The sequence below is a fragment of the Telopea speciosissima genome, chromosome 1 (genome assembly GCF_018873765.1).
Source record: "Telopea speciosissima isolate NSW1024214 ecotype Mountain lineage chromosome 1, Tspe_v1, whole genome shotgun sequence".
Lineage (NCBI taxonomy): Eukaryota > Viridiplantae > Streptophyta > Magnoliopsida > Proteales > Proteaceae > Telopea > Telopea speciosissima.
Genome location: NC_057916.1, coordinates 49,298,050 through 49,320,936, shown reverse-complemented (window position 1 = coordinate 49,320,936; position 22,887 = coordinate 49,298,050). Strand labels below are relative to the sequence as shown.

Genomic DNA, 22,887 nt, shown 5'->3' with positions numbered 1-22,887 from the left:
TTTGATTTATGCTTCAATTTTATGTCTTCAATATGGTTGTAATAATTCTAGTTTAGTTTTAAGCTTTCTAGTCTAAGTTCCTAAGTTGATGACAAGGCTTAGAGATTTAGAAGAGAAAGCCATGCAAGGTTTGTTCAAGTGTTCAAGCTCTTCAACTACAGGTTTTTACTTTCTAAAACTCTTAAACTCATTCTCCCTCTCTTCTATCTCATTCTCTCTTCTTCTATCTCATTCTCCTTCTTCTTCTTTTATTTTTTTTATGTGGTTGTGGTGTGTGGCTGCAATCTATCCCTTCCAATCCACGTTAGTTTGATAGGTTAGATGGATATGTGTTAGGACGCCAATTTAATTCGTTAGATGCTTATGAGTTAGGACGCGTTAATTTTTGTTAGTTTAATTAGTTTAATTTAACACTTTAATTTGGTTCACTTTGCATTACTTTAAAGTGAGGAAAATAGGGTGGCGTATGTCTCCTTGAGTTCGACCCGTATCAACGATTGATCCGTACGCTTGCGGTTATTATTTTGTGCAACCAAGTTTTTGGCGCCGTTGCCAGGGAGATTATTGTCCACTTTATTTTTCTGAATTTTAAGTAATTCAGAGTGCTTAGTTTATTTTCTTTTTTTTTTTTCTTGTAAAAAAAAAATTTTCAGTTTTTGAAAACCTCATATTGTTTCTCTTCTGTTTCAAAGACTGTGCGCCCAATCTAAAGTCCTTCTTGTGCTCAAACTCAACCTCTTTTGGTGCCCCTCATAGGATTCTTGACTTGGTTGGGTGGAATGGCATATGACTTATCTTTGGAGGTGACCAACTTTAATAACTGGAAAGTGACGTCGACAGAGTGAGTGGTTTGGAAACAGAAACGTATAGTAGTCCTCTATTCTACATTAGAATGCACTTGGAGTCGCACGTAGGTGGCTATAGAAGACTATACGGGTTCCCTTGCTATAAACCTATATGACACCCTTACAACTTTGGAACCATTGTTTCGATTTTTGAGGCCAATGCACCAACTGTCTATTTATTCCCTCATGTTTTTAGTGAATTTTTTCTAGTCTTTTATTTTTCTTTAATTTGTCTAAGGGAGACCTCAATTTGGGATAGGTGGTTAGTTTATGCATGTCTAGAATAATAGGAGGTACACCGCCACCTATGACTTTAGGGGAAAGGTGGAACCAAGCTAAGGCACCTATGACTTTGGGAGAAAGGTGGAACCATGCTAAGGCACATATGACCTTGGGAGAAAGGTTTAACCAGGCTAGGGCGGCCAAAAGTAGAGAGTTAGAGAATAACTTTGCACCACCTTAGTACAATTTTGTTCCCAACCCAACTATGGGCTTTCAAAAAATTTTGATTGGTCACATCCCCAAGCTATCCATGTTATGGAAGGATGCCCTAATCTTTATGGGGGTAGCTATGGTGATGAGAACGTGAGTCCTCAATTTCAGTACAATTCTTTTAGCACTTACAATCAGGGGTGGACTGATCGTCCCAATTTCTCGTGGGATCAATGGAATAACCAAGCTGGACCACCCAATTTCCAATCCCATGGTCAGTTTGGTCCTCCAATGCCCAACCCTCCATTGAATCTCACTGGGCCACCTCTCCTTAAACCATATCACCAACCCCCTAAGTTTCAGAAAATGGGTGACGAGGCTAGACTGAGTGAGATTGAGAAACATATAGCCCTTCTCACGACAAGCCACAATATCAGGGAGAAGCAACTCTCTCAACTGATCACCATGGTGCAAAAGGAGGAAACGGGTACATTACCTAGTCAGCCTGAACCACCCCATCCCCAGTTTAGTGATGTTGAAAGTCCACCACCCCAGTTTGAAATTAATGAGAGTCCACCCCAACAAACTGATCATCAAGATGATTTATTTGTTGAGATTGAGTCTCCTGAAGATGTTAGTGAAGCACAGTTTGATGAGCCACCTGGGAAAGTCCAGCTTTTGCCTGAAATTTTTTATCTTAGTGAGCCTATTGTTTCTACTAATTTAGAATAAGATTTTTATGGTAGCATAGAAACCCAGGAAATTCGATCTCCCTCTCTCTCTTTGGAAAACCCAGATAATTGTCATTTTGAGGATTCCATTGTCTCACATGTTGATTTGTCCAAACCTCCTAGGTTTGGTGATTTTGTTGAAGAGGACAATGTTAGTCATGATGCTTTTGAAGCAAATTATCGTGATCCTGATTTGACAAACCAAGTTCTGCAAAGAGCGGACAGTTCTATTGCTAGGATTGATTTGAGTAAAACTCTCATTTTTTATGATTATCTTGATGAGGTTACTGATATTTATGATTCTTTTGATGCTTACTGTGATCTATTTTTGGTTGGTTTTTCTAAACATGACATGTGTTCTACATTGCAAACGGGAGAGAAGGGGAGGATTTATGGCATGAGTTTTATTGCCTTCATTTTTCACTGTCCCATGAGGACAGATTTTTCTGTTGGATATTTCTCAGTTGTGCTTAAGTTCTATATTATTTCTCTCTTTACTAAAATTCATAGTCGAGTGTTTTCTGGTTCTGAAGCTCTTTCTACATTTGCCGGCCATGGATTGAGATTTCTTTTAATGCCCCAAGTACTTGTTGTAGAGCACATGACTCTTCATGATCCCCTTTTGATTATATTTGGTAAGCCCATTCATCTCCTCTCTTGTCCTTATTCTTTTTTTTCTGCATGCATTGAGGACACTACATGAATTAAGTATGGGGGGGGTATTGGGCTTAATTGGTGAATTTTGATTCTGGCGGTAGTTTGATTTTATGCATACGTTTCTTTGATTGCAAAGCGAAGGAAAGAGGGAATTAGGTGCCCTAGCATGCGAAATAATAAAAAAATCTCTTTTCAAGGATGGTAGTTGGTTTGTATTTCGTGAGAGGGATTGAGTTGGAAAATATGAGCATTATTTCATTTGATGGCTAGATTCCTCTATGTGTTTTATGGACCCTTTGATCTTTTGGCTGGTAGTTGAGACCAATTTGTTTGTGGCAAGGCAAGGCATGAAAGTAAAAAAAAAGAAAAAGTGAAAGAAACAGAAAAGAAAGTGGAATTCCTTAGGACTAGACAGGGCACTGTGCCTCATGAAGCAGGGTGACTTGATCGAAATTCCTTGGAAGGAAACTCAAAAAAAAAAAACTCGTTCATCAATGCCTCAATGTCTTATGGATATATGCAAAAAGCGAAGCTACCAAGTATTTGGGTGTCTGGTGTATGCTCTACCATGTCATTCAGAGAATAGGAGTGGAGCAGAAATAGAGTTTACTATTGTGAAAGAAAAACTTTTGCCTTAATGCCTGAAAAGAAAGTGTGGTAAAAAATACTCAAAGCCTAAGTCTTTGGTTCCATCGATGCTATGAGTGGTTTACCTGAAGGTAAGTAGTGTTCAGAAGATATGAGGAGATCCCTTGAACTTGATGCATGCTTGTTACTTGAATTGATGTGGGGTGATAAAATTCAAGTGTGAGGGAACCTTTGGCTCCTTGATCTTTAGTTGAGCACTTTTTGGGATTATGTGCACTGTCCTGCTTATGCCATGATTAAAATTTGCACCATTCATTTACAATTGAATTTTGGGTGTGTATTCACTACAAACACCCACGAGACAAAACTCGTCCACTAGGGGTAACCTAGGGGTTCAAAGGCTTGTTGCACATGCTAAGTGCAACCGTGATTCCTACGAAAGTGAGTTAGGATTTTCTGCATTCTAGATTAGTTTTTCTTTTGCTTTACTTAAGGACAAGTATCATTCAAATGTGGGGGAATTTGATGAGCACATTTATGTGTGAAATCTTAGGGCATAAAGCATACATTTTACCACATTTGACAGAGTTACTTGGTGCTTTCTTATGCTTTTCAGGTTTTTGGCCTATTTATTGCTATTCTGGACTATCGGGGGTTACATCTCCAAATTTACACGTAAAGCTGCCCAATGTTTTTATATGATTGTGTTAAGAGCTAAATTTTGAGTAAGATTCACGTGACGGAATTCAGTTACGCATCCATTTAGGCCTCCATGCATTTGATTATTCTTTTCAGCCCAAGAATGGATAATGGGTTAGAAAGGAGCTGTAGTGCAAGCCCATAGTCATTTTGCCATTGCCCAAGGACATTTTTGACATTAAAGAAGGTACTTCTAAGCAATGGTGGAGATCTACTGCAAGTACAGGATTGTTTCGGTAATTTTTCATTCTTGAAGAGAGAGAAGGACTGCTAGCCACATGGGGGGGACCCACACTACCACAGGGTTCCACAATTTTTGAAGGCCCATAGTTGTCCATGATTTTTAGAGGGTGCACACACACCCTCCACGATTTTTCTAGAGGACTTAATGGGTATTTGATTAATTGATTGAGTGGAATCCTAGTCATCACCCTTATTCTCTCTCTCCTCCAACTTTTTAGGGGTACTTTTGGAATTTTACTATGAATAGATTTCTTTTGAAAAAATATTCTCTCATCCATGGAAGGCTGAAAAGTCAAAGATGCCTTGATCTCATTGCTTGGAGAAGACACCTACAAAGAAAAGGAAGCACAAGTTTAGAATTAGAAAGTTACTTTTTGAAAAATAGAAGGTTTATGTAACTAGGATTTTTATCTCTCTTAGTTTCTATTTTTCTCTTTTTTCTTAGGATTCAAGTAATGCAAAGAAGGAAGTAGAAGAGAATATTCTCTTCTCTTAGGGAATATTTCTCCTACCTCTTCTCTCTTCCCTCTTCTCCTCTTACCCCTATAAATACCGCTTGCCCTTTGGGTTGTAACAAGTTAATTTTTAGTTAGTTCTTGTTCAGTTTTTAAGTTAGTTTTAGTTTAGTTTTTATTCAGTTTTTAGTTCAATTAATTAGTGAAATTTCTTCTTCTCTTCTTCTAGTTTTTGGCTTTCTAAGTTCTAGTTTGATTTCATGCTTTCAATTCCATGGTTGTAATGCTTTTGATTCATGCTTTAATTTTATATCTTCAATATGGTTGTAATAATTCTAGTTTAGTTTCAAGCTTTCTAGTCTAAGTTCCTAAGTTGATGACAAGACTTGGAGATTTAGAAGAGGAAGCCATGCCAGGTTTGTTTAAGTATTCAAGCTCTTTAACTACAGGTTTTTACTCTCTGAAACTCTTAAACTCATTCTCCCACTCTTCTATCCCATCATCCTTCTTCTTCTTTTATTTTTTTTTTATGTGGTTGTGGTGTGTGGCTGCAATCTATCCCTTCCAATCCGCGTTAGTTTAATAGGTTAGATGGATATGTGTTAGGACGCCAATTTCATTCGTTAGAAGCTTGTGAGTTAGGACACGTTAATTTTTGTTAGTTTAATTAGTTTAATTTAACACTTTAATTTGGTTCACTTTGCATTACTTTAAAGTGAGGAAAATACGGTGGCGTATATCTCCTTGAGTTCGACCCGTAGCTACGATTGATCTGTACTCTTGCAGTTATTATTTTACGCAAACAATACTTGTACTAAAATTCTAGTTGTGCTCATGGATGCTGAAGAGAGGCAAATCAACATCTTTATGCTCTGTGTTTCTATTTTATACAGGTGTTTTACGAGTTGTTGAGGAAGGCATTGGTGATAAAGAAGGCGAAAGAGAAGAACAAGAAGAAGAAGTTGATGGGGAAGGAAAAGCAGAAGGAAGAGGAGGAGGAGGAGGAGAAATATAAGAAAAAGAAGCATAAAACCAAGTCATGAGACCGATTCAACCCCCACTGCCCACAACCACTACAAATCTTTCTCGTCGTAAACCAGACCTAACCCTCCCTCTCCCCCAACACGACCCTTCCTTCGTCATCCCTCTCCCTTCCGTCGCTACTTTTGGGGGCCAAATACCTCTGATCTCTACCATAGGCCTTTGAGCGCCTGAAGCAATTCAACAAAAAGAGGTAAAATCCCCTAGTTGGGTTGTCTTCGAGCAAGCTCTTAGCTTTCATTGTGAGTGAGAGAAGAATTGAGGCTCAACTGCGTCAGAAGCGACAGTGGTGAAACTATCTACAGAGTCCATCATAAACCCATTGGCCGTCTCTACGCCCTCAAAGTCATCTACGAAAACCATGAAGACTCTGGTCACCGCCAGATCTACTGCGAGATCGAGATCCTTCGAACTGTTGACAACCCTAACATTGTCAAGTGCCACAGAATGTTCGATTACGGCGGCAAAATCCAAGTCCCCCTCAAATACATGGACGATGGATCTCTTGAACAAAAACACATCGCCAATGAACCAATTCTCGCCTCTGTGGTTATCAGATCCTTTGTGGCCTCGCTTACCTCCACCGGTGCAGGATCGTTCATCGAGACATCAAACCCTCGAATCTCCTTATCAACATAAGAAATCAAGTCAAGATTGCAAATTTTGGGGTTGGTCAAATTCTTGACCAAACCATGGATCGAGTAACAGGGGAAGGGGGTGGGAAGTGAGGGATGCCCTATGGGCAAAATGGTAAATTCACACCTTCAAAGGGGGGTATATTAGTCATTTGAAGGCAAACTTAACTAATACCGTAACACCTAAGTAACGGAGTGAGAACTCAGGGGGTGCGACTGTATAATTTAAAAATATAGGGGGTCAGTCTGTATTTAATACAAACCTCAGGGGGTGGTAGTGTAATTTTCCCTTTTTTTAATGATTTCTGTTGGCAGTGCTCTTGGTGGCCTATTGATGCCCCAGAATTTGAACTCTTCAGGGTGTAACTATGTGCGCCTGATGGGGTTGGGTCACACTTCTTTCTATATATCCAATCGGTTGCATCGACAGTGCAAACTGACTCAGGATGTACCTGGGGATTTGGTGAATTTTGATCCACCGAAGCAGTTGGACAAGGAGTTGGTGGCAAGGATTTCCAGTTTGTGGTGTTCCAATACAATACTAAAGACTGTGGGAGTCGTTGACGATGGTGGGATGACTGTTGAGTATGAAGATTGGGTAAAAACCCAGGGAAAGAAAAAAGAGAAAACTTTAAGGAGGAGGTTGACATGAGAGCGGAAGGAGAATTCAAGCTCTTCAAGTTCCAAGCATTCCAGGGAAGTGGAGGAAGATGATGGGGTAGATACAGATGACCCAATTGTTTTGAAAGGCAAGGATTGCAAAGCTACAAAAGAAAGTGGAAGATTTGATCTATTATGATGTTTTGATTGCAAGGAGTAGTTCTTTTTTTTAACAATTACTTGTTATTATTTTTTTTTAGCTAAGCTTTTAATTTGTGATTGAACTTTGAATTTTGATCAATGATTTTTTATTTTCTTTTTTTTTTTTAAGGTGAAGTGACTGGTCCTGATGTTGTTTCACCAAGATGCCTATGTACCCTTAGGTCTCTAAGGGATTAGGTCGAACGTAGTTCATTTTTTAAGAAAACTTTAGACATAGTACTTCTTGAGCTGATCCATGTTTCTTAAATAAGGGAGCTCGTTCTCATCTAGATCCACTACTCGTACTGCCCGGTCGGGTAGTATTTTCCAATTGGGCCTAAATTTGCCTTGTTGATCATGTATGGGTGCTCGTTGTTCTTTAAGCACCCAATCACCAATGGATAGTTGGCATGGTACAACCTTCTTGTTGAATGTTTGCATCATCCTTTGTTGGTATTTCTTCATATTGTCCATGGCGCGCATCCGTTTCTCATCAATGAGATTTAGTTCCTAGAATCTTGCTTTGATCCATTATGCTTCTGGAAGGTCGCTATCCATCATGACTCGGAGGGAGACTATCTCTAGTTCGACTAGAAGGACTGCTTCCATTCCATAGACTAGTGAGTAGGGTGTCACCCCAGTCGAAATTTGGATGGATGTTTTGTATGCCCAAGTGCATAGGGTAGCTTGTTGGCCCAATCATTGTGTTTGTCTGCCATCTTCTGTATTATCCTCTTAATTTTTTGTTGGTGGCTTCCACTGCACCATTAATTTGAGGCCTATAAGGAGATGATGTATGCCTTTGAATGTTCATCTTGTCGTACAATTTCTTCACTTCTCCCCTGAAGTGGGATCCTTGATCTGATATGAGTTCATGAGGGACTCCATATCGGCACATGATATTGTTGCTTATGAACTTAGCCACCTTGGCTACCGTTAGTTTGGCATAAGATTGTGCTTTCACCCATTTGGTAAAGTAGTCGATGGCTATTAGAATTTACTCGTGACCATTAGAAGACATGGGGACAACTTAGCCAATGACGTCAATACCTCAAGTGGCGAATGTCCAAGGAGAACTCAGAGTATGTACCTTTGAAGGTGGTGTATGTATAAGATTACTAAAAATCTGACACTTGTGACACTTCTTCACATATTGGGCGCAATCCGCTTCCATGGTGTTCCAATAATACCCTAATCTAAGGATCTTTTTGGCCATCATTTTTGCATTCATATGAGGCCCACATATATCTTGGTGAATTTGATCCATGATTAGTTTTGATTGTTCTTCATCAATGCATAATAGTTGCACTCCATCGTACAACCTCTTATATAGGATATCCTCCAATAGGATGAGTTGTGTAGCGTATCTCCTAAAGAAACGCTTCTCTTTAGTTGTAGCATCCTTAGGGTATCGTCCTTCCCTAATGAAACCCACTATGTTTGCGTACCATGGTCTTCCATCAGTCGTCAAGGCATGGATGTGATTGATGTATGCCAGTTGATGTCTTAGTTTAATTGAGAATGGATATATTTTTTTTCAGAGTCCATCTCAACCATGGATGCAAGCGTGGCTAGTGCATCGACGAACCGATTGTTATCTCTTGGCAAGTAGGAGAAAGTGATCTCTTCAAATTCCCTAGATAAGGTCTCCACATGTTCTTGGTAGGGTATCAACTTCTAATCTTTAGTTTTCCATTTCCTTGCATTTGGCATATGACCAAGGAGGAGTCCCCCAAGACTTTTAGTCTCATGAGTCCTATTGATAAGGCGGCCTCAAGTCCTATAGCGCAGCTTCGTATTCAGCCATGTTGTTAATGCACTCAAAGTTAAGCTTAAATGCTTTGGTCATATGGGTTCCTTTAGGAGCGATTAGTGGTGTGCTGGCTCCGCAACTCTTGTGATTGGCTGCTCCATTAAATAGTAACTGCTACACCGTATCAGCACCTTCTGGTTCCAAATGCACAATATGCTCGTCGGGAAATATATCTTTCAATGGTCTAGTTTCAAGGGTTGGATGTGCTGATAAGTGATCAGTGATTGCTCGTCCTTTGATTGATTTTTGCGTCACATGTTTGACATCAAACTCTGATAATAAGAGCAACCATCGTGCTAATCTCCCTGTTAAGGCGGTTTTCTCGAATAGGTACTTGATTGGATCCATCCTCGAGATCAAGAATACTTGGTGGGCTATTATGTAATGCCTCAACCGCCTTGTGGCCCAAATCAGAGCTGTGCAGACCTTCTCTAGTGTTGTATATCTAGTCTCATAGTCCACAAACTTCTTGCTCAAATAGTATATGGCCTATTCCATCTTGCCATCTTCATGTTGTTGTGCTAGCATTGCCCCCATGGCTGTGTCCGTCATGGACAAATAAAATAATAAAGGTTTGTCAGATATCGGTGGTGCCAATACTAGTGGGTTGGCCAAGTATTCTTCGATTGTTTTGAGCGCGGCCTGGCATTACTCATTCCATTCCTTTTGTTCATTCTTCTTGAATAACTTGAAGATTGTTTCGCACACCATGGTTAACCGAGAAATGAACCAACTAATGTATCAGTTTCTTCTGAGAAATCATCTAATTTCTTTTTTGGTTTTGGGTGGTGGCATGTCCATTATTGCCTTAATCTTGGTGGGGTCGACCTCAATGCCCCTGTGGTTGACTATGAACCCTAAGAGTTTTCCAGCTGTGGTTCCAAATACACACTTCTGGGGGTTTAGCCTTAGCTTGTATTTCGTAATTCTTTCAAAGAATTTCTTAAGGCTTCAACGTGTCCCTCTCGTTCTTTTGACTTGACAATCATGTCATCGACATAGACCTCAACCCTTTTTATGCATTAGGTCATGTAAAATGGTGGTTGCCGCCCTTTGATAGGTTACTCCATCATTTTTGCATCCCAATGACATTACCTTGTAATAGTATGTTCCCCATTGAGTTATAAAGGATGTCTTTTGCATGTCTTTGAGCACCATTTTGATCTGGTTGTACATTGAGAACCCGTCCATAAAAGATAGAAGGGCATGTTTGGTCATATTGTCTACAAGTATATCAATGTGGGATAGGGGAAAGTCATCCTTTGGGCTTGCATAATGTTGTCCAACCATTCAGGGTACTCCGTCACTTCTAGAAATCCTGCTTCAAGTTATTTAGTGACTTCCTCTTTGATCTTCAAGATCCATTTCGGTCTCATCGGCCTAAGTTTTTGCTTTACTGGCTTCATTCCATGGTATAAAGGTTGACGGTGTGTGACAATGTTGGTGTCAATTTCGGGCATGTCATCATATAACCATGCGAACACTTCTATAAATTATTTTAAAAGTTTAATCAGAGGTTGGACCTCTTGTTCATTCCAAGTTGAGCTGATTTTTATTTCTCTTGGCAATTCCAGTGATCCTAAATTGATGATTTTAAAGCTCTCAAGGATTGGTTGAGCTCTCTTTTCTTCATTTTGTTGTATTATTTTAGAAGACCAATGCGGAAGATCATTGAATACTTTATCCTTACTTATGTGAGAAAGGAGAGGCACAATGTAACCAAAAGAAAGTAATTCATTGAAATCGAATTCAAGGTCTACATCAGACTCAGACATGGACTCAGAAGAACTAGAAGAAGAACTGGACTCAAACTCGGACTCAGAACTGGAACTAGCAGAGCTAAAATGAAAACTAGGACTAGGACTAGAACTGTCGACGCCTTCTTAGAAGCGGTACTACGAAAAACTGGGTCCAATTGGGTATAGCTCCTTCAGCTAGATAGATCATTGCTTGCAGGTTTGGATTCCAATCTTCAGGGTTGTTTAATGTAGCGATCACTCCTTCGAACAGGTCTTCAAAGTGAAAAGAAGCTGTTTCATCTTGCTAGTCTTTGTTGGAGTCCACACGATCTTCTTAAAGGATCTCCAACCAGTCCATTTGATCTGTAAAGAAGATTTCATTACTTGGTATCAGTTTTTGAGAGATTTCATCATACCATGGTTCATTAAATCCACAATACGGGAGGGTATCCCCTTCTTTGATGAAATATCCATTCAGAGTTGTAGGGTAAGGTGTAGTGATGCTTACCACAGCTTTTGGGCTCTTTGACTTTTTTACCCTTTTTCACTTCTCAAGGTCCTCTTTGTCTTCATATAAGCTTCATTTCTCTTCTGCTTGTCTTTATGGACCTATTTGAAGAGATCCTCTTTGGTCGGGGCATAGCCTAGACCATAGTACTCTTTTTTGTAAGAGGATAAATGAGTTTCGACATTCCTTGACGTGACTTTCAAAGGCCCATACTCGAAAATACCCAATTTTCTTAAGCATGTTTGGGACTGCTCTGATTGTTAAGGTGAGTAAGGGGAAGCTTCTCCATCAGAGGTTGTGCCGGGTATGTAGCACACACTGTGTCAAACTGGAATCCAGCTAGCTGAGAATCAAATTCCTTGCTGAATTCTACATTGGCAAGCATGCTTATTACCTCTGGATCGGCCAAGAAGGTGACGATCTTGTCATTGACTATGAACTTAAGCTTTTGGTGGAGAGAGGATGGCATTGCCCTGGCTGCATGAAGCCAAGGCCTTCCAAAAAGCATATTGAAAGATGAAGGGATGTCGATGACTTGGAATTCAACCGGGAACTTGGTTTAGCCCATGCTGATTTCTGTGTTCAGAATCCCAATGACATTCCTCCTAGTATTGTCATAGGCTCTCACTCCTTGTGTGGAGGGTTGTAGCTTTGATGGGTCAATCCTTATGTGTTGGATGGTTCGTAGTGGGCAAACATTCAGAGCTGAGCCATTGTCCACTAAGACTTTAGGGATTCAACTTCCATTACAATCGATGGTGATGTAGAGTGCCTTGGTATGATTTGGTCCTTCAGGTGGAAGATCCATGTCTGAGAACATGACTGTTTTGGCCGCATAGAGGGCCCCTACTATGTTGGCTAGCTGAGCTGGTTCTATCTCAATTGGCACATGTACACTTGCCAATGCTTTTAGAACTGCCTCCCTATTGGTTCAAGAATCGGTTAAAAAATCCTGGATTGAGATGTTGGCTTGAGTTTTCTTAAGTTGCTTCAGAACCTCATTTTTTGGCTCAATTTTGGCATGAGTCTAGTTCTGGTTCCTTTCCAATTCGGCTGGGTTGTCAATATTGAGTCGAGCCGGCTTGAAAATTTTTCCACTCCTAGTGTTTGCATTATTACACTCTTCATTAGATGGGAAGCAGAGTTTGGAATTGAACTGGGCTAGGAGGTGATCGACATCTTGATCTGATTCGTCCGATTACCCATCACTTATGATGATCATGTTGATTTTAGGTTTATCGACGGTCACTGTGAGTTCTTAAAGCTTGTTACACATTGCCCACACTAAAGCTTCGATGGTTCAGGTTTCCTCATCTAATCAGGTCAAAGATCTCTTCCTCATGGAAAGGAAAGGGCAAGTTGGTTTGTCTCCTTGAGCTCAGGTTGAGTCCTCTAGGTACATTTCTGTGAATGTATGCATTGGGCCCTTGGATTAGTTTATTGATGGCATTGACTTGATCTCAGATACTGGTCCAAAGGTCGGTATGCCTGTCCCATATGCGCCAATATTGCTCATTTTCCCTTTGTAGCTTATTTTATAGGGTCTCAACTTGCTCTTTTTGGGCGCTATTATGTTCTGGCTCATGAAGTTCAAATCTATGTCTTGATTCTGACACTCTCTGAGAAATTCTTACATATGTTGTTGTTGATTGGCCATGTCTTTAGTATGTTCTCTGATGAATTGGGCCAGATTTTTGAGCTCTTGTGCTATCCCGAGTAAGGAACTTATATCTTTGACCCATTCATATTGCCAATATGCTCTCCGACTATGAGGTCCAAATGGGTAAGGGCCTCTTGTAACATGAGCCTGGAGAGATGCTTCAGCTTCTTTTATAATATGGTAAGTCTCCTCTAAGATGTTATATAGGCTTTCAACCTGTTCTTAATGATCATGCCCAAGTGGTATAATTGCATGTCTCAATTATTGGATGGTTGTGGCAAGCTCGTCCCTTTCTTGGGTATGATCAAGTGGCTGGTCATCTTCGAACATGCTATCATCTAGGCTATCGGGCCGAGCACTGGTTTGTTCATTAATGGTCACATCAATAAAATGATCATCATTGTCTTCTTCCTCTTGGTGTTCTTTAGGTATTGACTCGATGGGAATCTCTTCTTCTTGATTGGGATACTCTTCGCCGAAGTCTTAGGAATCTTCATCACTATCAACCCCTATGTTTATCATGAGGACATCATTAGGCAGGACTTCTGTTAGAACAAGGGCAGTTAGGGCTTGGACCAACTCTTCTTTCCATTTTGTAACAGGGGAATCTGGTTGGCCCTCGACCTGTGTGATAAAAGCTTGTAGATTAATGGGTCAATCCTCCTCTTTTAAGTTGTTAATGGACTTAGAGTTCCCATCATATGGTAGAAGGGGGTTGTTTTGAACATTAGGTTGGCTTGACTGGACCATAAACTTCCCCTCATCAAGTAAATCTTGGACTGCGTGCTTCAATTGGTAACACTCATCAGTCGAATGCCGCAAAAGATGTTAGGCTTGTACCATTTTGGCAATGGGTTCGGCAAGTTGGCTAGCTGGATTTTAGTCAAAAGTCCTTTTTGGTTTAGCTTCTTAAGGACTAGAATTAATGGCATGCCTACATCTGTAAATTATCTTCTTTGCCAGTTTGCCTCTACCCTTAGGGCATTATTCTCAATCAGAAGTGGGGCTTCTATGGTTGGTGCCACCACCACATTCACCTCAATATTCTTTTTTGGAAAGGTCTTTTACCAGCCTCAGTTCGCTGGTTATTCAATGTTATTCCTTGCTTGGGGTTCCCTTTGATTAAGTCAAGAGGGTTCAAGGCATCTTCAACCTGTTGGCCCGCTTCAAACAAGGCCTCAAAAGTGGTCAAGGGTTGAGCAAACAGATGAGTCTTATAAGACATATGGAGATTCTTAATGATGATTTTGACTTGTTCTTTCTCCGTGGGCTGGTCCCACATCAATGCAGCCTTTGACCTGAACCTCATCAGGTACTAGGTGAACCCTTCGTTAGCTTCTTGCTTAGTAGTCTCCATATCTCGATGAGTGAACTCCATCTTAGTATTGTATGGGTACTGGTTCTTAAAGGCTTTAACCATGTCGTCCTAGGTACGGGTTTAAGAAGAATCCAAGGACATAAGCCATCTTAAGGCGGGCCCAGTCGAAGACATTTGAAAAGCTTGGCCCATCTATTGTTCAGAAAAATTCCGGATTCTCATTTGGCCTACATATACCCTAAAGTGGGCTCGTGGGTCACTGGTTCCATCAAACTTTTTGGATTTCCACTTGAAACCCTTGGGTAAACATGCTTCAGGGAATAAGCAAAGCCCCTCAAAGTCAATCATCTGGTCTTCCACTCCTTTCACATTTTTCATAGCATGCTCTAATTTCTCCACCTTTTGCTTCAAGAGCCAGGTTTAGATAGTGTCAATAGTAGGTTGCAGCTCAGATGTGATGACTTCTTCTTCCAAGGCTGGATTAGGGTTTTGTAAAGAACCTCCATAGAGTCGTGTATGACTCTGATCCAAGCTAGCTTGTGGCTGGGCTGGACTAGGGACACTTGTCACCATCTTGGTCACTAAGCCTACTAAAAGTTGCATCTAGGTCTTCACTTCCTCAATATCCGTATGGACAGCTTCGTTACCCATTTCTTGCTCATGGGGGCTTGAAACACGAATTAGTCTTCTTCCGACCCTAGTCCAACTAGTTGTAGAACCAGTATCCTATCGTCCCGAAGTAATGGTTCCTAATGAAATAGGGTCACGATTAGATCAAAAGGGATTGGAAGAAACTAGGCATGTGGTGAACCTCGTACCCCTAGTGCGTCACTCTAGGAAAAGTATGATATGCAATATGATGCTCAAACAAGTTCACAACAACCACGCCAATCTCAAACAAGGGTTAGTAAGTGTAGGCACTAACTTGATCAAGTTCTAAGTTGGCCCACACATTAAGGGCCGTAAATTGGTGAAGTGGGCCCAAGACGAGATCAAGGTCGATCAGGCCGGTTAAGAACAAGGTTAATAAAGTGGTGGTTCGGTTCTCAAACAATATTACAATTAGTGTGTCATGACTTAAGCGTTGGGCTCTAGATCCCTACATGATGCATACTGGTTGGAGGATAATAGGACCAAAAAAGGGTTCCCTTAGCAAGGTGCTCCTATATACCTCTCACCACTCTTACGAGTAAGATGACCAAGCAATACAGTGGTGCAAGCCTATTGAATATACCAGATGGTACGGTGCTAAGAGTTGTAGTTTCACCAAGGGTAAGCCACGTGTCTACACTCCAAGCCCAGGGTTACACTATGAGGTGTAAATAATGGGATTAAATTATGCATTGTTGGATGACGAATGGTGTGTGATAGTGTATGCAAATATGATACAAGTTAGTGCATAGAAGTTAGCATCCAAAAGCATACAAGAAAAGAAAATAAAATAGTAAAATATATATGCCAAGTACATCAAAAGTTTGACCAATTTTACACAAGTAAAAGGGGTCCCCAGTGGAGTCTCCACTGTGAGGACAAATGGGGCAAAGGCGTGGGGATCGCCATGTTTCCTCCACCTCATCCCTCTTTAGGGGGGGGAGAGAGGTACATTGAATATAAGGGAGTTGCTACCTAGAGGAGGGTCTAGGACCTGAAAATTATACTATAATAGCTCTGTCACACCCCAAACCACCCCCTGGGAGGATTAGGTAGGTGCAGAATTGCGTAACAGCAATCTGCCAAATCCCACAGATCTAGAAACAGTTAATACATTCACGATCCCACATTCATCACTTTACCACAAGTAAGATCAGAGTGTTGCAGAGAAACTATAATCATAATAACAAAAGAGAAAGCGTAGCGACACGGGAAATGATGGTGATATATATACATAAGTTTTGAAACATTTCCCAGTACAACCCACAAACTGAAAAGTAAACCTAACAAAAACAAAAGCAAAAGAAAATTCATACATATATATATGCAGGGCAAGATAGCTCAACCCCAAAAAGAAAGAAAAACTAAAAGTGCACCACAAGCAAGATGGGGATAAACTCCTAACAAAAACAAAATGGAGTCCCCAAGATAAAAAGCATCAAGTGCGCTCCTCACTGGTCTTCATCAATGACCACCGAGAATGCACGCATCATTGGTACGACCTCCATCGAGGTCCACACCAATATCATCATAACAATTAGGGCTCTCCTCCTCGTAATGAGCCGCCATACCACAACGGCATCCACCTGCAAAATCATCTAGAAGAAAAACATATATAATAGAGTGTGAGCCCCACTGAGCTCGTGAGCAAAACATATCATCATGCATGCACATGTAACCACAATCCATATGATCCTACTTGATATGCAAGTCCAGATTATTTATTCGCCACCTAACAATACAACTAAGTCAGGTTAGTGCTACTACAATCCCCAATACATGTATCCCTGGTGTGGGCTTGGTTACTGATCGTGTCGTTAATCGGTCAAAAATAAAACCCTAAACTAATCTAGCAAGTAGCAAGTAAGGGGTCGATCTACGGGGACCTGGAAGGCTAAATTACTAAGATGATTAGGTGAAAGTGATGAAAATTAAATTGCAATAAATCAGAATTTTAAACTAAAAACAAAAGAAACAAATCTAAACTAACAACGCTGTGCAAATACGGGAGAAGACTATCTTTAGGGTTCGAATCCCCAATGGGTAGCTATTCAATTCGGTTGCATGCTTCGGTTTATTATAACCACAGGCCTAATAATACCATAGAGTGTAAGGTTCCTCCTAGGTATGGACTATCTTGACGAGTACTATCATCCTTCGCTTATAGGGCTTGACACGCTTAGTTCGTTCAACTATAATCCATCGTCGGTACAACCACATAAGAACAAAATACCATTGCTTGAATGAAAAATAATGAATCACATAAACAAAATTTTTCTACTAAATACATTGATTAAAATCATCCAAATAGAGATGGGGTCTCAACATCAAGCAATCAAGCATACAAACTAGAATTTTAAATAACAAACACCATTAGTTCATCTACACCTAAAGATAAAAAGAACTTAGCCAATCATGGTGGAAGGCGACAAAGGACAGCAATGGTGATGATGATCCATGAAGTTGGAATGGTGATCTTCCTCCTCTCCTTCTTGCCAAACCCAAGATCCAAAAAATAAAACATAAAAGAAACAAAAGCAAAAAGATGAAATAAGAAGAAGAAGAAGAGAAGAGGGCACGGCTAATGGCTATAGAATCGAATGGGATCCCAAATCTGTCCGTGGGTTTTTTATATTGTTAGCTTTAAGAAAAGAATTAAAAAAGAGGTAAAGATAGGAAAGAGGTAGGATTAGAGAGTCCGTGGGTGATTTTGAGTGGAAGAGATATAAGAGAGAGAGAGAGAGAGAGAGAGAGAGAGATTGGAATAGAACTAGGAAAGGTGGGAGATTAAGTGAATAAAATAAATTAAAAACAGAGCTAAGATAAGGTTTGGATTAGGAAACTAAGAGCGAGAGAAAGATAGGGAGAGGGATTAGAGAAACAATCCGTCGTAGATGAGAGAAAGTCATTAGAGAGGAGAAGGAATTTAATCTACATTATCAATTTGATCAATATTCTCTTTTTGAGAATATCTCTCTTTCTTGGCTCCGGGTGGCCCCAACCCAAAAATTAAAGTTGCTCCAATTAATGCTCCGGACGGTATGAGTCCAATATCGGATAGCTTCTGAAAATCTCCTAATTTTATGAAATTATGATTATGCCCTTGGGTCTTCTGTGAAACTTCTTCCCATCTCGCCCTTAATCACATGTGATTCGATCCATGGGTAAACTGATGCCTGTGTAGCATTGAACTCCTCCAACCTGGTTTTCTCAATTTAGGCTCCAAAAATGCACTTTTCCTCCAATTATTCCCATATGTCGAAAATACCCCTGTACGCTGAAAAAGACAAAAAATACCCAAGGTAGTTCCATCCTAAGCAGATAAAATGCAGAATTAAATGGAATAATTTCACACATAAATATGCTCATCAAATACCCCCACACTTAGATTTTACTAGTCCTCGAGCAAAAGAAAAATAAAGAAAACAAAAACCCTAACTCACTTTCGTAGGAATCACGGTTGCACTTAGCATGTGCAACAAGCCTTTAAACCCCTAGGTTACCCCTAGTGGACGAGTTTTGTCTCGTGAGTGTTTGCAGGGAATATACACACAAAATTCATGATTGCAAATTTAAATTCTGACAATGGGTAAGAAGCACACACCAAACCCGAAACTAAGATGCCCTACTTAAGATCAAGAAGACAAAGGTACCCCCACACTTGAGCTCTTTATTACCCAACATTGATTCTAGCAGCAGGTACACATCCTAATTAAGGAATCTCCCCATATCTTCCAAACACCATCTTACTTAAGGTAAGACCACTCATGACATCAAGGGCACCAAGGACTTTAGGCTTCGGAGCATTTTTTACCATACAATTGTACCAAGGCAATGACATTTTTTTTTTTTTTTCAAAACAGTGAACTCTATTTGTTACTCCACTACTATTCCTCAAATGCCATGCAGGGTCACTACACAAGACACACGAGCTACTTGGTAGCTTTGTTTCTTACATATATCCACAAGGATAGTGATGCTAGAGTTCCTTTTCAGAGGTTTCACCCCATGGAGTGTCGATCAAGTCACCTCGCTTTCTGAGGCGGAGTGCCCTGTCTAGCTCCAAGGAATTCAACTCTTACTTTTATTTATTCCTTTTTATTTATTTTTTATTTTTTATTTTTTAATTATGTGATTCTCAGATCCGTGCAATGTTCTGGCTTTTTAAGCTTTCTAGAAGGCTCATGTAACGAGCTTTAAGCCAACCACTCCCAAGCCAGATGGCTTTAGGGGATTGAGTGTGAAACACTCCTCGGGCTTACTCACTCGAACCAAAAAGGCTACAAGCCCACACTGGATTCAAGAATACAAGTAATAATAATCTAACTAGTCACTCCAACCGTTTTACGCAAGACTCTGGGCTAGTGGCCTAGATGCCCCGATTACTAAGTTGAAGCAACAAAACTAAACTTTCATGATTTTTGTTTTTTTTTTTTTATATGTCACGCCAAAACTAAACTTGGTCTCAGCTCCTAACCAAAAGCTCAAAGAAACACAACACAGTCAAGTGGTCTGTCCCTTTAACAAAATGGGGCTCTTATCGTCTGAGTCAAAACCCACCTTAGGATACATTAGCTTCTGTCCTCTCAACAGGGTTTTCATTACTTCAGATTAGGGTTCCTAAGTTTCTCTCTCTCGTGTTTCGCATCAAAGTAACAAAGAGACATGTAAAACTTACTAGAAGCCAAAAAATAAAAATCTGTCAATCGGTCTCACACCCCCTCCACACTTAAAGTATACAGTGTCCTCAATGCATACAGAAGAATAAAAATAGGGATAAGGGAAGGAGTGTACCAGAAATTAGCAATACCTGGCAGAATAGTGCATCCAGCAATCAGTAGCAGCTACCTAAAAAAAAAATAAAAACAAACTAACACAAAATAAAAGTAATAAAGAAAAAATAGTGGGTTGCCTCCCACAGAGCACTAAGTTTAGAGTTTTTAGCCAGACTCTGACTGACTCATGGAGGGGCAAGGATCAATTCATACCAAGGAGCTGGTTTAGAAGAAGGTTGGGGAGATGTAACCAAAGGGGGGAACGGCTCAAACCTAACTGTCCAAGGTGGTTGTTCTAAAGAGAGTGAGGAATCTAGCAAAGTATGCACCTCTTTAGTGTATGCCTCAGACTCATCTCCATAGTGCTGCAAAGGGTCACCAATAAGCATGTGTGAAGTGTGATCAGCCACAACTTCATCTAAAAAATCCAAAGCAAAGCACTCTTCTTCTCTAAAGGAACCTAAGGATGCATTGAAGATGTTAAGCCTGAACTTCTTATTCCCAAAAGAGATGTCCATGGCACCCGATCTATAATTTATGCAAGCATTCGCAGTAGCTAAGAAGGGGCATCCTAAAATGATAGGGGGAGGCTTGGCTGTGGTGGCTATATCCATATCTAGGACAAGGAAGTCCACAGGAAAGTACAATTCTTCCACCTTCACTAAAATATCTTCTAACAACCCACAAGGTGTTTGGATTGAACGATCAGCTAACTGAAGGATGACCTCAGTGGGTTTCAAATCTCCTAAATCAAATTTGTCATAGACTGAACTAGGCAAAATATTCACACTAGCCCCTAAATCAAGTAATGCCCTACTTATGGAGAGATCTCCAATGATGCAGGAAATAAGAGGCGCACCTGGATTCTTAAGCTTAGGGGGCAAGTAACTAGAAATTACAGAGCTAACTTGTTTAGTCAGATGGATAGTCTTAGGGATTTGAGTTCTCAACTTACGCTTTTGGGTGCAAAGGTCTTTTAAAAATTTAGCATAAGCAGAAACTTGCTTGATAGCATCCAAAAGGGGGAGATTGATGCAAACTTGTTGGAATAAGTCTATCATCTCTTGCATTTTTGCACCCTTTTTATCCAAATAGTCTGGGGCTGATGTCTGAAGGGCTTCGGGAAAAGGAACCTTTGGAATGTAAGAGTTAGGTTATGGTCCTTCCACAGTGGGAATGCGCAGCCCTTCCTTGGGAACTGATGAGTGGATTTCACAGGTGGTGTTTCAGTAATGGCCTCATGCGTTTCTACACCACCACCAGAATTCTCTAGGGTTGACTCAGCCTCTCTTTGGCTTTGAGACTTAGTAGGCAATGTCTCATTAGTGGCTAAGGGTGTATCAGATTTTTCCACCCTTTTGTCACTCCTTAGGACTGTGACTGATTGGACTTGCTCTTTCCCTCGACCCATTTGACTATTTGGGTTACCTATTGGCTGACTTGGCAATTGGCCAACCTCCCTCCTACTTATAGCATCAACTAGTTGACCCAGTTGGTTCTCTAGCTTATTAATGGATTGAGTATGTGAGTGTAGCAGCTGTGTGTTCTGCTCGAGTTCACTTAATGCTTTTAGCACCTTTTCCTCAAAGGATTGATTCTGTTGGGGTTGAGGATATGGTGGTTGTCCACCCCTATAGGCATTAGATTGAACATTAAATGGTGGCCTATAGGGTGGGTTTGGAGGGTTATTAGATACTAAGTTTCTCCATGAAAAGTTAGAGTGGTTTCGCCATCCCAGGTTATAGGTATTGGAAAAAGGATCATTACCCAATTTAGGGAAACCTTGAGACACTTGTACCTGTTTCTGAACAAATTTAGGGTATTGTGCAATCGAAGGACAGTTTATCACAAAATGACTAGGGCTAGCACATAAGGCCCAGGCTTCAGTCTGATTAGGAGGAGAGAAACTCATTGGAAAAGGGGACATAGAATGCTGTCCTACAGACATCAGATAGTCCAATTTCTTGGACAGCATACTAACCTTAGCAGTCATCTCTATAGTTGGATTGATCTCATAGAGATCGCCTTTCTTTGGTTGCCCTATGTGTGGAATCTCAATCCGAGAGGCCGAAGCATGATGTTGGGAATTCTCACTAAGGGTTTCAAAAAGATCTCATGCTTCTGTCTCATTCTTGTGCATAAATGTTCCACCACAAGAGGAGTCCACCATCTGCCTATATCGGTCATAGAGGCCATCATAAAAGCATTAGACTAACTACCATTTTAGGACAACGTGGTGGGGGCATTTCCTAAGTAATTCCTTGAGTCTCTCCCACGCTTCATGAAATTGTTCGCCCTCTAATTGGGAGAAACTAGTAATGGCTCTTCTAAGGCTATTAGTCCAGCCAATGGGGAAATTTTTTTTTAAGAATTCCTACTGCATCCCCGCCCATGTAGAAATCCTAACCAAATCTAGAGAATGAAGCCAGTGTTTGGCTTTGTCCTTTAAAGAGAATGGGAATAGGAGAAACTTTAGGGCATCTTTAGAGAGGTTTTGGATTTTCACTGTAGAGCACACCTCTAAGAACTCATCAAGATGCTTGTAAGGCTCCTCATTAGCAAGTCCATAATAGGATGGTAACATCTGTATGATGCTGGACTTGATCTCATATTGAGCAGCCTGAATGGCAGGCAGCAGAATACAAGATGCAGAGGTATAGGCAGTTGGAGTGAAGTGCTCACTCAGCGGCCTTCCTGACTGATTTTCGTCACCCATTTTATTACTATTATCCTTAGGTCTAACCACAGATTGCTTTATTTCGAAGTCAAGGGCAGTCAGGTTGGGGTGCAAAGAACGTCGACCATGCATAAAGCACAACACAGGTTGAAAGTGCTAATTAAACAAAAATTAAAACTAGTAATTTAAAACGTGATAACTAATAAAAATAATTAATAAAAATAAAAATCAGAACTAAAAAGAAAAAAAAATAACTAATTTAAAACTAACAAAAATACTTACCTGGTGTTGGCGGTTGGGCAATTCCACGTGCTGCCCCTGATGAACGGTTACACATATAAGCTTAAGGGGTTGGGGGAATTAAAGTTAAACCTAAACACCCAATCTAACGCTGGAATAAAATAAAGAAATTACATAAAATAATCCTAATTACATAAAGTCTAGGAATTAAAAGTAAACCAAACAGACAGCTTGTCCTACTCAATCTACTCGGCTTCCTGCACAAACAAAGAGAATGTTAGGTATACTAAAATTAACCTAATAAAGAGATTATAAAAAAAATAAAAATTCTGCAATTATAAAATTAAAATTAAAACAAAGTAACACAAAACAACTCAAT

At 40.3% G+C, this 22,887-nt stretch overlaps 1 non-coding gene and 1 pseudogene across 1 annotated transcript; both read left to right on the top strand.

Annotated features, from left to right (window-relative positions):
- Window positions 1–5,684: 5,684 nt before the first annotated feature.
- On the top strand, window positions 5,685–6,978 carry LOC122650639 (annotated as a pseudogene).
- A 14,841-nt stretch (window positions 6,979–21,819) lies between these two features.
- Window positions 21,820–21,926, top strand: LOC122649313. Its single transcript, XR_006331273.1, has one exon. It is a non-coding gene; the product is annotated as a small nucleolar RNA R71 (small nucleolar RNA).
- The last annotated feature ends 961 nt before the right edge of the window (window positions 21,927–22,887 follow it).